Source organism: Vulpes vulpes, chromosome 2, assembly GCF_048418805.1.
Source record: "Vulpes vulpes isolate BD-2025 chromosome 2, VulVul3, whole genome shotgun sequence".
Classification (NCBI taxonomy): Eukaryota; Metazoa; Chordata; class Mammalia; order Carnivora; family Canidae; genus Vulpes; species Vulpes vulpes.
In genome coordinates this window covers 70,130,450-70,145,888 of record NC_132781.1, presented here as the reverse complement: position 1 = coordinate 70,145,888, position 15,439 = coordinate 70,130,450, and positions in this window count along the sequence as shown.

Sequence of the window (15,439 nt, the reverse complement as noted above, 5' to 3'; positions counted from 1 at the left end):
TGTAGCAGAGTTCAGAGAGGTCAACATTTATTCTCCTTCCACTGTAGAAGATTACCAGGAAAGATCATTCTTTTCATTAATCAACAAAGAATATTTCCTAAACATTTTAAATGTGATAAGCACATTTCACATCATAAACATAAAATATAGCAATATATTTGTGACCTTGACCAACTCACAATCTCCCTTGATTAATTTTATTTATATATGGAAGTATACATACTACTAACTATACCTCCATATTGATTGGACTATGAATGTCTAAGAAAAACTATCTTTAGAAATTGTTATATTTCTTTGTACTCTAAAATTAGTATAAAAAGCAGAATTTGACCATTTTTACCAACAAATATTGATTGAAAGACATGTCAGAAAATAGAGGGAGAAAACTTCTTTTTTTTTAAATTGTTTTATCTATTTCCAGTTAACAGCCCCTTTTCTTCTGCATTGCTATTGCCATTGGTGTTACAAGAGCTAAACTGGATTTTACAACCTACCTAAAAAAAAATATTGTTTGGACTTTTATTGCAGTCATCAGGGGGAAACACTATATTTGTGTGTGTGTGTGTGTGTGTGTGTGTGTGTGTGTGTTTGCATGCGTTTCTGAGCATGCAAACAAATATTTTATAGTTTCTAATTATTTTCTTATTGTACTTTCAAATTTGTGATTTTATTTTTTTAAAGATTTACTTATTTGAGAAAGAGAGAGAAAGCACGAGATTGCACACAAGTGAGGAGGAGCAGAGAGAGAGGGACAAGCAGACTCTAAGCTGAGCACAGAGAGCCAGGCAAGGGGTTTGATCCCATGATGTGAGATCATGACCTGAGCTGAAAGCAAGAACTTAACCCACTGAGCCATCCAGGCTCCTGAAATTTGTGCTTTTAAATCTATGATATCAAAAGTAAAAAATTAATTCCCAAATGACAGAATCTGAAGGAAAATTGAAAATAGAAAGTTACATTTATGATTATTTTAAAATCTACCATCCAACATGTTATGTATTAGCACTGATTTGAAGACTTACACATTAAACATTTATAATTAAGATTGAAAAGGGAACCTCTTTAATCTGGCAAATGAAAATGTAAATAGTTAAAGCAAATATTATATTTAACAGTGAAACATTGAAAACCTTCCCTTACATTACAAATAAAAGGAATACTACTATCACATCAACAGTCAGTGTCACTTTGGAAAGGCAAAATTATTTTATAAATTATAGTCATCGGGGATCCCTGGGTGGCTCAACGTTTCATGCCTGCCTTTGGCCCAGGGCATAATCCTGGAGTCCCGGGATTGAGTCCCACGTTGGGCTTCCTGCATGGAGCCTGCTTCTCCCTCTGCCTGTGTCTCTGCCTCTCTCTCTCTCTCTATGTTTATCATAAATAAATAAAAATAAAAAAAATAAAAATAAATATAGTCATCATAATAAAACAAAAGTCTCATTATTTTTAAACGATATGATTGTGTACTTAGGAAATTCAAAAGAATGTAGAAATAAATTCTTAGAATTAACAAGATATATATCAAAAATTTTGTTAAATAAAAATAAACCATTAAATTAATTATTATATTTCTATTTGTATGGAAAATAAATTCACAAGAATAACACCTTAAAAAAGCAATAAGAAAAAGAAAATTTTTGAAGGATAAATGTAATAATATACTTGTAGGATCTCTATGGAAACATTTAAACATTGTTTTAAAGAAACAATTTAAGAACCTTAACTATTGAGAAAGGTATATCATGTTCATTGATGTTCAGAAGATCATATTTAAAGGTGTCTGTTCTCCATTAAGTATCATAAAAATAGCAATTCTCCCCATATTAATTTGTAAGTCTGATGAAATTAAAACAAATAATATCAACAATTTTGGGATGGATTTGACACAATTCAAAATCTAATAATAACCAAGATAGTCCTGAAGAAGAATACAGAGTTAAGGAAATTTTTCTATTAGATTTCAAATATTTTATAATCATGTTTATTAAGACTATGTAGAAGGACTCAGGATAGACAAACTGATCCACACAGAAAAATGGGGAGGTTCGAGACATAGACTCAGAAATACATGCATTCATGGTATAACACAAACGTGGCACTGCAGTATGATGCACATAATGATTAAATGACAGAGGGTAGAGAATGTGGGAAGGAAACCAGATCTCTGCACAACCCTGCCCACAACATTTTGTGTCTAATCGTTAAATTAAAAGCTTAAGTGAAAAATGACAATCTATAAAATTTTAATGTGAAGTTACAGAAGAATGTCTTTAGGAACTGGTGCCAGCTCTTAACGATATCACAAACCAAAGCAAGACTTGGTAGTGTCAACCAAGAATCATGCATTTGGTTTATGATTTTCTTGGTCAGACGTTTGGGCTGGGCACAAATGGTTGTTTCTTCTTATTTTAGTTAAACTCTGCATCTGCAATCAGGCACTGGTGCTGAATGGCTCTGCTTTTGAAGGTTGCTTCAGATATTAATTGGGGCAACTGGGAGTGACTAAGCTACATGTCTCTCAACATATAGCACTTAGCCTGAAACTGTTCATATGGCAGAAAGGCAGGATTCCAAGAAAATGAGAGAACTCAAAGCCTCTTATGCCTTGATGTGGAACTCATATAGTTTCTCTTTCAAAGAAGCAAAGTAATTTAAGACAACACAGATTTCAGAAATGGGAATATATATTCAACCTTTTGTTGGGAGCCATTACAAAGTAACATTGCAAGTGCATGGATTCAGGTAGAGGGATAATTGTAATCATTTTTGCAAACCATCTACCACAAATTAAATTCAGTTAAAGAAAGATACTATAACAAGGCACAAATGTGCAAACCATGAAAGATAATAATAAACTTAATCCAAATGAATTGCTTAATAATAATATATGTTGTAAAGTAGATATACTAGACATTTGGAAACTCATATACCTGAAAAAGAATTGATACCTAAATAATTTGCTCAACATCACTAATCATCAGAGGGATGCAAATCAAAACCACAATAAGATATTACCTCACACAAGTGAGAATTGCTAGTATCAAAAAGACGAAAAAATAACAAGTGTTGGCAAGGATGAGGAGAAAAAGAAGTCATCATCACCATAGATGGGAATGTAAATTGTCAGAAACATGGTGGAAAACACTATGGAGTTTCCTCAAAGAAAAAAAAAATTGATCCAGTAATTCCACCATTAGATATTTACTCAACAAATATGAAAACACCAATTCAAAAAGATACATGCATCTCTATGTTTATTGCAATATTACTGACAATAGCCAAGATATATCCATTGATAGATGAATGGATAAAGATGTGATATATACATAAATAATGGAATATTACTTATATATAAAAATAAGTCCTTGTCATTAACAACAATGTGGATGGATCTTGATATTATGCTAAGTAAAATAAATCAGACAGGGAAAGATAAATATATTATTTCACCTAGTTGTAGAATCTAAATAAACAAAACAAATAAAAAGTCTTAAATTCAGAGAACAGAATGATGGTTGTTAGAGAGGAGGTGGGTTGGAGATGAGTGAAATAGGTGAAGGGGATTAACAGGCCCACATTTCCGGTTATAAAATAAATCATGGAAGGGAAAATTACAGCATAGGGAATATAGTCAACAATATTGTAATAGTGTTATATGGTGACAGAAGGCAACTACACTTAATCCTGGTGAGCATTGAGGAATGGTATAGAATTGTTGAATCACTATATTGTACACTTGAGGCTAATATAACATTGTGTATCAACTCTGGTTCAATAATACATTTTTTAAGAATATAATGAAAAATAATAAAGAATTTATAAGCAAAACCCACAAACCTAATAAAAAGGCAAAAGGCATAAATCAACATTTAACGGCAAAGAAAATATAAATGACAAGTCAATCTATAAAAAGCGTCTTACATATATTATTTATCAGATAAATAAAAAGTATTACCAGAGTGCAATACCATTTTACTTCATCTAGATAGCTAAACATTAATAAATTAGATCTTGTGAAGTGTTAAGGACAATATGAACTGTGTTATACAATGTTACTATGTATGCATATTTGGGATGAGCTATCCCTCTGCAAGGTGAATAAAACATCCCTTTCATGTTAAAATAGGTACGGTCAAGTGACTTACTTGGGGCTTATGAAATATGAGTGAATTGAGATTGGAACTCCTCTGTCCATTCTATTCCAAGACTGATGCTATCATGAAGTAGAGCCACAGCCATACCATAATGGGTACATAATATGAATAAGGAAGATAACTTTTCTGTTGTGAACCACTGAGATTTGGACATAATTTGTTATAACACCATGTCTTCTGGTGTCCATGCCCTGTGTAGCTCTCTTCCAGATTCCTCAGGACTTGGCTATATGACTTTGACCAATAGGAAATCAGAAAGCATAATGCAAATAAGCTTGGTAAATCTCTTAGAACACTGCCACCCTTTTAAACAAACATGTCTATCTTCCTTGAGGATGTAATCCCATGTGAAGACCACCTAGGGAGAAAAGGCAGCCATCTTATCCACTCCAAATATTTGATCTGAGGAACAAGATATATAAATGAGACTACTTACATAATTTTAATGCAATAGCAAATGATAAAAATAATTGACCTTTTAGAAGTTGATATAGAAACACACTAAAATTAATAATTTTATCTGCTCTTGGTACCTATATTCAATATTCATAGTTTTGACTACCTATATATGCAAACATTGTATATGTAAGTATTGCACTTATAAACTAAATGCTACAGAATATCATGAAGGAAAATTAAAGAATACAAATTAAATGGAGAAGTACAGAAGGATTTATAGATTGGAAGTCTCAATACTGTTAAAATGTCAATTCCCCCAAATGATCAATAAATTCAATGTTACCCCATTCAAAATACTCATTGACTATTTTTAAGATGAAAAGCTAATTTTTGGGGAGCCCTGGGTGGCTCAGCAATTTAGCGCCTGCCTTCACCCCAGGGCGTGATCCTGGAGTCTTGGGATCAAGGCCCATCGGGCTCCCTGCATGGGGCCTGCTTCTCCCTCTGCCTGTGTCTTTGCCTCTCTCTCTCTCTCTCTGTGTCTCTCATAAATAAATAAAAAAAATAAAATCTTTTTAAAAAAAGCTAATTTTTAAAAAGATTTTATTTATTTATTTGAGAGAGAGAGTACTAGTGAGGGAGGGGTGGGGGGAGAGAGAAGCAAACTACATACTGAACAGAGACCCAACACAGGGCTCAAATCCAGGATTCTGAAATCATGACCTGAGCCAAAGGCAGACGCTTAACCAACTGACCCACCCAGGTGCCCAAAAAGCTAATTTTAAAATATGTATATGTAGAGGCAAAGTATCTAGAATAGCCAATACAATATGAAAAAGAAAAATAAGTGTAAAGGAATTATACCCCTGTTTTTGACACTTAGAGAAAAGGGTATCATAATCAAGTCATGGTATTGGTGGGAGGATAGATCTGTGGATCAAATAAATAGATTAGAGAGTTCAGAAATAGATTCACCCTTAGGCTATTTTTGAGGAAGATATTGAAGTATACTGCTTTATGAAAGAAATTTGAATGTGATTATTTTTATTTTATGAGTTGTGGAAAGTTCAAAAAAGGGTAAAAATTCTTGGCTTGAAAAAAACTAAAATTTAAATTTGAAATATTTTAAATTTAAAACATAAGTAGCTGTTTAGCTATTGTTATATTCAAAATGTGCTACAGGATTTAAAAACTTGTATTCAGAGACTACACCTCCTAGATTTCCAGCAATCAGTCCTCCAGGTGCTGGAAATGATGGCTGCTACCAGGACCCAGAGGAGTCCTTTTTCAAGAAATGCCCTGGGGTAAACAATCTGCGACAATTACTGTTTATAGATGCCTATTTAGCCTCCTAGGCTCAAGCAGGACAACTGTGTAGGGTCATGCCAACTCCAGAACCCCCTCTGCTACTTTCTAAGATTCCTTCACCAGTGTCACCCCCAAGGATTACCCCATGTAGCCCCTATGTGCAAATCTCTTAACTCCAAGTTGGATTCCCAGTGATAATTATCTACAACAAATTTTATTCTGCAAAACAAGCTCCAAACCTCAACTGTGTCTTTACACCTCACAGGTTTTTTAAGCTTTTAAACTCTGTGTTAGAGAAAATTATAACTCTGCTACTCAATGTAAGCTTTTTGCTCTTAGACACAATGGCTTAATATTTCTTACCATTTGTTCCCAGTCACTCATGTGACTACCTAATATCACAGTTCAGTGTTTCTAGGCACACAGCCAGATTGCAAGTCCAGCTATAGATTTTTAACATTATACTCCCCCAAGTCAAGTATACTTAAATGTGTATTTAATTGAATTAATTAGGAATTATCACATTGTTTAAGTAACCTAATTGTTCTCAGCATTGGCAAGAATCCCAACATTTACAAACTGAATTAAATGTGTGATATCAAGACTAAGGCAACATAAATTCAACTCAAAATGTTAAAGCAGAAATTAAGTGTGGTTAAAAGATGTTTAAAGCCACATGCATAGATAAATAGTAGATGAAGATATATTGTATATGAACTTTCAGTGCACCACAAAACAAGGGCTTATAACAAAAAGGTATGTTTATCTCTCTTAACTGCTATTCTTCAGAAGGTAACATTTATTTCTACAAAAATTAATATCTATAATGAAGAGTGGAATTCTTTATATTTTGAGAGACATGTATATTAGATATGTCACTCAACATGTGTTATATTTGAAAATATGAAATGCTTTATGTGCAAATGTGTTTTTAATTTACAAAAATGTTATTGTTTCATAGATACAATTCTATTTATTGCTTTTATAAAACACACTTGTCTTGGGATGCCTGGGTGGCTTAGAGGTTGGACATCTGCCTTTGGCTCAGGGTATAATCCTGGGGGAGTCCTGAGATCGAGTCCCCCATTGGGCTTCCTGCTTCTCCCTCTGCCTGTATCTCTGCCTCTCTCTCTGTGTGTCTCTCATTAATAAATAAATAAAATCTTTTTTATAAAAAGACACTTGTCTTTTAAGGCCTACCTATTTTATTGCTTATAACACCAATTTACTATCTCCAATAGCTGCATAATGTTCCTTTGATTCACTTAACTGTTACTAATTTTATGTATTAAGTATTAAGCACCTAGAATACCACCAACTCCTTAATATCATAATTATGAGAAGAAAATCTTCATACAAGTTTCTTTCTTTGCCTGTATGAGAGTTACACTGAGATTATAATATACTGATATATGGAATTTTAATGTATTTAATTTTATTTGCTGCTGTTTCTAATTTTTAAAATGGCTGCACCAGTTTATCTTCTCACCAACAGTGCATGCCATTTCCATTTATCTATATTGTCCCCATCACTTTGAATTTTCCAAGTTTTTAACATTTTTTCGCTAGAGATGAGTATGTTTTATGATAACTGGGGAGATTGAATATATCTTCACAGTAAATATCACTTTCTACCTGGGTTTCATTTAAAATGTAGCCTTGGGATCCCTGGGTGGATAAGCAGTTTAGCGCCTGCCTTAGGCCCAGGGCATGATCCTGGGGTCCCTCTGCCTATGTCTCTGCCTCTCTCTCTCTCTCTCTCTCTCTCTCTCTCTGTGTCTGTCTCTCATGAATAAATAAATAAAATCTTAAAAAATAAATAAATAAATGTAGTCTTAATTCTCTATATTTATGAAAACCATATAGAGTAATTGTTAAAATTTGTATACAATCCCATTTTAAGAGTCATAATTACTTAATTAGTATTCTCTGATTTTATAGGATTTTAAATTTATTTTCTGTGATGAACAATGCTGTGATGAAGATCTTTATATGAGCTTCTTTTCCATTACTAATTATCGCCTTGAGGGAGAAAAGTTGTATAATTTTGCTTATCATTCACATTTTAAAGAATTCTTTTTACAATTTCACTGTTTGGTTTTTCTTGGTGAGTGTGTGTGTGAAAGCTTGAAACCTGACCTATGGGCTGCTGAGTTCATTAAGGTACATTTGTGAGACAGAACTTCAAATAATGAGGGCAAAAAAACAGTTCCTTAACTTCATACACTCATTAATAATAATAATAATAATAATAGTTATTATTATTATTATTATTATTATTATTATTTTGGTCAGAATGTACCTACTTACATGTTCACTTTAATTTGCCTTTGATGTTTGTTTTTATTTTTAAAATTCAGCTTTGTTTACTTCTTCCTAATCTGTTAAAAGTAGTCTGAAAAGCCCAAGAAACGTCTCCCCTGGCCTTACTGCTAAACTTTCTATGCAATAGTAATGTCTATTCCATGAAATTTCCAATAAAAAATTGTGCAGACTAAAGAATTTTTACTATTGTTTTGAAATGAAGGAAGATATCAAAGGAAAAAAGGTGGGGAATCTAATTTAGAAAGAAAATATATTCTCATGAAATAACAATTTTTTAGTAATTTGATTTGACTTGAAGAATTAAGACATTTATTCAAAAACTATTTTTGTACAAAAAACGAACTAGAGGAAAGAGGTTTTGTACTCTAAGCGCTATTGCATACAATATTTCATATAACAATTGTATTTGAAGGAGCTGCTAATAAAATCCTTGTTTTACAAATAAGGATATAGAATATTGAGAGATCTTTCTCAACCAGCTCAGTCCTAAAGGGCAGGGTCCCTCATGTTTCTGACTGTAAAGGTAAACACTAAATAGACATTTATGCTACATAATTGATTATAGGAAACTCTTTAGGAACTTAAGTAACTCTATATTATGAATATCCCATAACTTTTGTATGTAACAGGAAGATGTTAACTATATTTAAAACCAAACCAGGTGTATTTACTATTCAGCACTATACTAATGAAATGTTTCTTTTCACCTCTCTAAAATGATAATATTATTTTTCAATGAAATTTATATCTAGGGTTTGTTTCCACCCTGCTCCCCAGGGTCAGTGAAGACCACTGCTTTTGTTTTTAAATTTGTCCGAGATTAAGATGTAAGAAAAAGGGACGCCTAGGTGGCTCAGCAGTTGAGCATCTGCCTTTGGCTCAGGTCATGATTCTAAGGTCCTGGGATCAAGTCCCACATCGGGCTCCCTGCAGGGAGCCTGCTTTTCCCTTTGCCTATGTCTCCGCCCCTCTCTCTCTGTGTTTCTCATGTATGAATACATAAAATCTTAAAAAAAAAACAGTGAAAATATTCTGAGTAAAGTGTAAGAAATATCTGTTTACAGGCATAGCCAAGTTCACATCAAAATAAAGGAACTTTGGATGCCTGGTGGCTCAGTGGTTGAGCATCTGCCTTTGGTTCAGGGCGTGATCCCAGGGTCCTGGGATCGAGTCTCACATCCAGCTCCCGGTAGGAAGCCTTCTTCTCCCTTTGCCTATGTTTCTGCCTCTCTCTCTCTCTCTGTGTCTCTCATTAATGAATAAATAAAATCTTTAAAAAAAGATATAAGAAAAAATGTTTACTTTGCACCTAACTAGATTAAAAATAAGAACAAGTAATGGTGTTTTAAGGACATATAATTAATTCCTTTTCAGTGTATTAAAGTTAGGAATTTGTTGAAGTATCACGGATAGATTTCTAAATTAGAAGCAAGGGTAAGAATCACTTTCAACATATCTCGTCTAAATAAATTAAATATTTCATGCCCAGCCTAAGTTAATTTTTAACTGAGTGGGACTCTCATAAGCTTGCTGTAAGTAAATAAATAAATATCCATACAATAGTAGAAAACTAATATGAATTTTATTTTTTTTCTTTTCTTCAATTCCCATGGATTGAGATTTCTCTAAAATCTGGTTTCAACTCTGCTTTCCCACGATCTATGTTAAGCAGTCAGTCATAGCATTCAAGCTAAATGCAGTTTATATTCCTGATGTGACACTTCCAACAATTTTGTTTGCTAAAATCTGTTGCTAAAATTAGTCTTTAATGACAACTGTTTTTTCACATTTCTAGATTTATGACTATTGCTTAAATTTCAATTTCTAAAAATAAAATAATTATATAGCATGTTGTTCTCTGTATGATTGATAGTTTTTGAATCTTTATTTTTCCAACAGGTAGGGGATTTTTTTTTTCCTGATACTACTAGGACTTAAGAATGTCAATTCATATAAATAGAGATGCAGGACTATCTACAGTAGTTGCCAAATTAAACTATTATCTATTTCAAATAGCTGTCATGTCCAAATTAATGTTGAAGAATAAAATGAATTCACTATAGAAAAACTGTGGTACATTCCTATCTTGGATTCACATATTTGTTCTAATTTGTTACTGATTTCTAATGATTTTTAATTCTATATTGGTATTCTTCTTTATGTCACAATGTATTTGAGAAAAGAAGTATCTATACTCTTAACTTTCTTTAAAGATTTTGGGAACAGGAGAGGGAAAGGCATGCTCCCCACAGAGCAGGGAGTCTGATGCAAGACTCAATTCTAAGACCCTGGGATCATGACCTCAGCGGAAGGCAATCACTTAATCAACTGAGCCACCTAAGTGCCCCTAACAAGATTTTTTTACCCTTTATTTATTATTAATAACCTATATATTTTTTTTAAATATATAGGTGTAATGAATGAAATGAAAATTTACTTTGTCCCTCAAGTAAGACAGCCTCAGGAGATCTCAGATGGGCACAGTGGTGTTGGGTCAATGATTCTGGTCCATTGCTATAAGAATCTTGGCTAGTGTAACGTCCACTTTTCATAAGTTGACCAATTAATGCTTACTAGCAGAAGTAAACATAAAGCTATTAAACTTTTTAAAAATCAAAACATTTACTGTTCCAGATCATTTTTAGATCACCACTTGTTTAAAATTATGTTGATGAGAAGTGATCAGGAAAGAGTACATGGCACTTTAATGGTAGTATCAGAAGGATAATGTTCAAAAATAGTTGACTAAATAAAGTATAGTGAGACAGAAAGTTTGAGATAAGATTGTGGCCCAATTTAAGTACTAGATTATAAAGAATTTAATCTTATAGTTCACAATGACTGAAAACTGATCACATGAAAATGGGTAGTAATTGTAATGAAAATTATATTTAATGAAGACTGATCCAGGACTGTCATTTCTGATAAATTAAAATGGAGTCCAATACAATATATAAAGTATTACTATAATTATGCATATGTAAAGAGCTTAAGGCCTTAAAAACAGAATTAAACCACAAAAGAAGTGATAAATGTGAGTGATGGAAGAGTAGAACTTTCAAATTTTTTTTAAAGATTTATTTGTTTGTTTGTTTGTTTGTTTATGATAGACCTAGAGAGAGAGAGAGAAGCAGAGACACAGGAGGAGGGAGAAGCAGGCTCCATGCCAGGAACCTGACACGGGACTCGATCCTGGGACTCCAGGATCGTGCCCTGGGCCAAAGGCAGGTGCCAAACCACTGAGCCACCTGGGGATCCCCAGAACTTTCAGATTTTGATACAAGACTGCATATGTGAGAGTAGTGGGAAAGAAAATTCAAAGGTGATATGATGGTTAGACACATGGACATAACTACGTTTAAAGAATAAGGAGAACAGTTTTAACCATGGTGGTTTTAAATACATTTGGACAGCCAAATCAATTAAGTGGAAAGTATTTGTATGTATATATTGGGTGCTCATTAGCGAAATGAAGAATGGGGATGTAGATATTTTAAGACATACCTATTAATACATTTAGTAATAGACATCTAAGACTCATAATAACATGATATATACACAAAATATATGGGTAGTCCCATTTGGAGGTATTAGAGGAAGAGAGTCATTAGTAGAAACATGGAAGGACATGAGGAAAGCTGGAATCCTGAAGATGTCAGGAAAAGTGGAATATTCAGGTATATTAAAGACTTCAATAAAGCAAAGGGAACTATGGTAGTGGAAAATCCCATTGGATATGTGACAATTATTTTATGTCTTAACAATAATTGCATTAAAGTTTTAATTTTTATTTATTTTTTAAAAAAGATTTTATTTATTTACTTGGCAGAGAGAGAGAGCAAGCAGGAGGAACTGCAGAAGAAGACAGAGAAGCAGGCTATTTCCACTGAGCAGGGACCTCCACTTGGGGCTGGATCCCAGAACCCTAGGATCATAACCTGAGCTGAAGGCAGACACTTAAACGACTGAGCTATCCAGGTGCCCTGCATTAAAGTTTTAAAAAATAGATTTCTACTTTTCTGCTTTGCCTGACTAACCTTGTTTATAAATAACATTTAGCAAAATGTTGAAACTGTAGAAAACAAAGAGAACTAGTGTAAATTATTATTAAAAATGTGAGGAAAATTTTCATGATCAAAAGAAAATTGGGTAAGTGGTATTAAGTTTAAACTTTTAAAAATATTAAAGGGCATAAAATATGAAAATTGTAATGGATTCTGTGGATTTTAAAGGAAACTGAAGAAATTTCTTGTAATTGAACAGTATTTATTATTGTGGCCATTTTTCCAGTTATTAAACATTTAGCAATATCCAGCAAAATTAGGGGCAATGAGATAGATTGGAAAAAAGAACTTTTCGTTTATATTGCTGTTTTTTCTAAAAGTTTATAAACTATTATTGCTTTTAGTTTAGATTTTGAAAATGTATAATCCAAACCTCCTTTACTGGGGCTTTAGGCTGTTTTTAGACTAGCAGATCAGAGCAAACTCATTCCAAGAAAGCTCTTAAAAGCATGAAATAAAACTTTTTGCATTTTTAAGTTAATCAAATTTTGAAAGACTGATACACTTTTCCTTGAATTTGACCTGCATAGGTCTCAGCACACCCTCAACGATTGCATTCTGACCAATAAAAGTGTGTGTATGCTTGCATTCCTGGCAGATTTAATTGCTTTGGTGAACAATTATTTAAATTTACCTACACTGGAAGTAATTATTAGAAGAAAGCTTCCCTTTAAAGAATCAAAGTCATAAAGTTAAAATAATACTCATTCAGAAACCTGAACAATTCTAAAGAAAATGTTTTAAGGTTATACCAAAAAAGATTGACTTCACTAATAAGATTTGCCTTGTTTTATCCTCACTAAAACTTGATTATGTATTTTAATGACTTCCAGTCCTACTATCTACCGCTCTGAAATATTACAATGAATGTCAATCTTTGATGAACAAAGTTACTTAATGAAAACATCCATACCTTTATCCTGTCACTTTTGTCTTGATTTGAATTTGTTTTTATTGATAAAATAGACTGCAGTTCATTATTACAAAATATATAGTGTATGTGCCATTAACTTAAACATTCAAACCTCAACTAATCTTACTCTACAAACTTGTTTCACCATGTGTTTCCTGTTAATTACTGGATTAATTATTCCTAATAATTGATTAATAGCACTGCGGTATTCCCACTGTTGTTTTTGACCCCTCAGTGTTTATTCCTCCCATCAAGCCCATACTTACTTTTCATTTAACCTGCTGCGTAAGCCCATCTATTCTATGCATGTTTTATATCTCCATCCACTTGACCAATACCCTAATGTAAGCTCTCAATATTACAATCTAATCTCAATAGAGTAGTCTTCTCATCAGAACAAACAGACAGACAGAACACTACCCTTGAAAATTATTCAAGAGTAATCTTCCAGTAACAGAGCTCTGATGGGGTATACCAGACTTCCCATGGCCTACAGTATCAAACTAAACCAATTCTCAATACATCTATCTCTTGGAACCACTGAATGATACCTAAAATATGCTGATAACTGTTGCCAGCAGAAAGTCTCAGGATTGGTAACCAAGTGATGAATTAAACTAACACTGTCTGCAAAAATGTTTACAAATTTTGGATATGAAAATCTTTAAAAATATTATAAATGTTATTCCTCAATATCTCAAATTTTGCATTATGGGATAGAGTTTGGCTATGTTTATATAAAACATGATCAAAAGTTTTTTTGGCACAGCGGTTTAGCGCCACCTGCACCCTGGGGTGTGATCCTGGAGACCCAGGATCGAGTCCCATGTCAGGCTCCCTGCATGGAGCCTGCTTCTCCCTCTGCCTGTGTCTCTGCCTCTCTCTCTGTCTCTGAGTCTCTTATGAATAAATGAATATAATCTTAAAAAAAAGAAAGATAAATTAACTTGTCATACTATAGGCTTCCAGCATAAAATGAGGTATTCAAATTAAATATATTTTTCTAATTAACTGAATCTTTAAGTTTCAGTGTTCATGTCATGATGTTTTATATGTATATTGAAATATCACCCCTCCTAAAAAAAAACCCCACTAAATAATTTCCTTCCTTCTTAGATAGTACACTAAAAATAAATTGACTGTGTCTTATTTTAATGTAGTCCTTGGATATTATTGTGGTATTTATGCCTTTGTCCCTATTATATAAACTTGATTTTTAATGTCCTGATGATTGATATTAACATTTTATTCTTAGCAAAAATGTTTATTTCTATCAATAGTGTATCTACATTCAGTAGTTGTTTGCTAATGCATTCACTTTAACCAGCTAGACCTTAAGATGTTCTGTCTTGAAGTTTAGGGTTGCAGAGATAGATAGAAGACTTATGTGGCAATTCTGATGTGGCAATTTTTAACTGATGTATCTTAAGCACTTTCTTAAGTATTCTGAGTGTTAGTATCTTCACTTGAAAAATTTAGTTATTGTTTTTAAAGTAGATCACTCGGGCACCTAGGTGGCTCAGTAGGTTAAGCATCTGCCTTCAGCTAAGGTCATGATCCCAGGGTCCTAGAATCAAGGCTGCATCGGGCTCCCTGCTCAGTGGAGAGCTTGCTTCTCCCTTTCTCTCTGCTCCTCTCCCCAACTTGTACACTCTCTCTCTATCTCAAATAAATAAATAAATAAAATCTTAAAAAAAAAAGTTGACACTAGTACCTTGTTAACAATAAATATTCATTAGATTGCCAAGTTTCTTAGAGGGGGTTTTAAAATAAATAATATATTCTCTGTGTGGCTCTCTTTAATGACATATATCACAATATTATTAGTTTTCTATCTCTATACCATTTTACTTATTTTTATATTCTTAATTAACTATAATAGTTAATAATGCTGAAATACGTTATTCATTTTTCACTAATTTTTTGGTGACTATAATAATCATTAAATATAAAATGAAGAATATACAATTTCTACTTTTTTAATGTCCATACTATCATGGGGAAGAAAAGCATAATATATTGTAAAATAGTGTCATTTATGTTTGACAAAGATCTGGTTAGTACCTAACACATGTCCATTCAAGGATGCTTCTGTGCGTGCATACAAACAACATACACATGCAAACAAATTCCATTCCTAATACTGTAATTTAACATTAAGTTTGGACCCTGAGACTTGCCATCTACATACTGTCCTTGATGATTGATTAAGGTCCATTAAGGGCTACTGTAAATATTTGAGAAATTTTAGTAACTCATGTTGGAAGCGT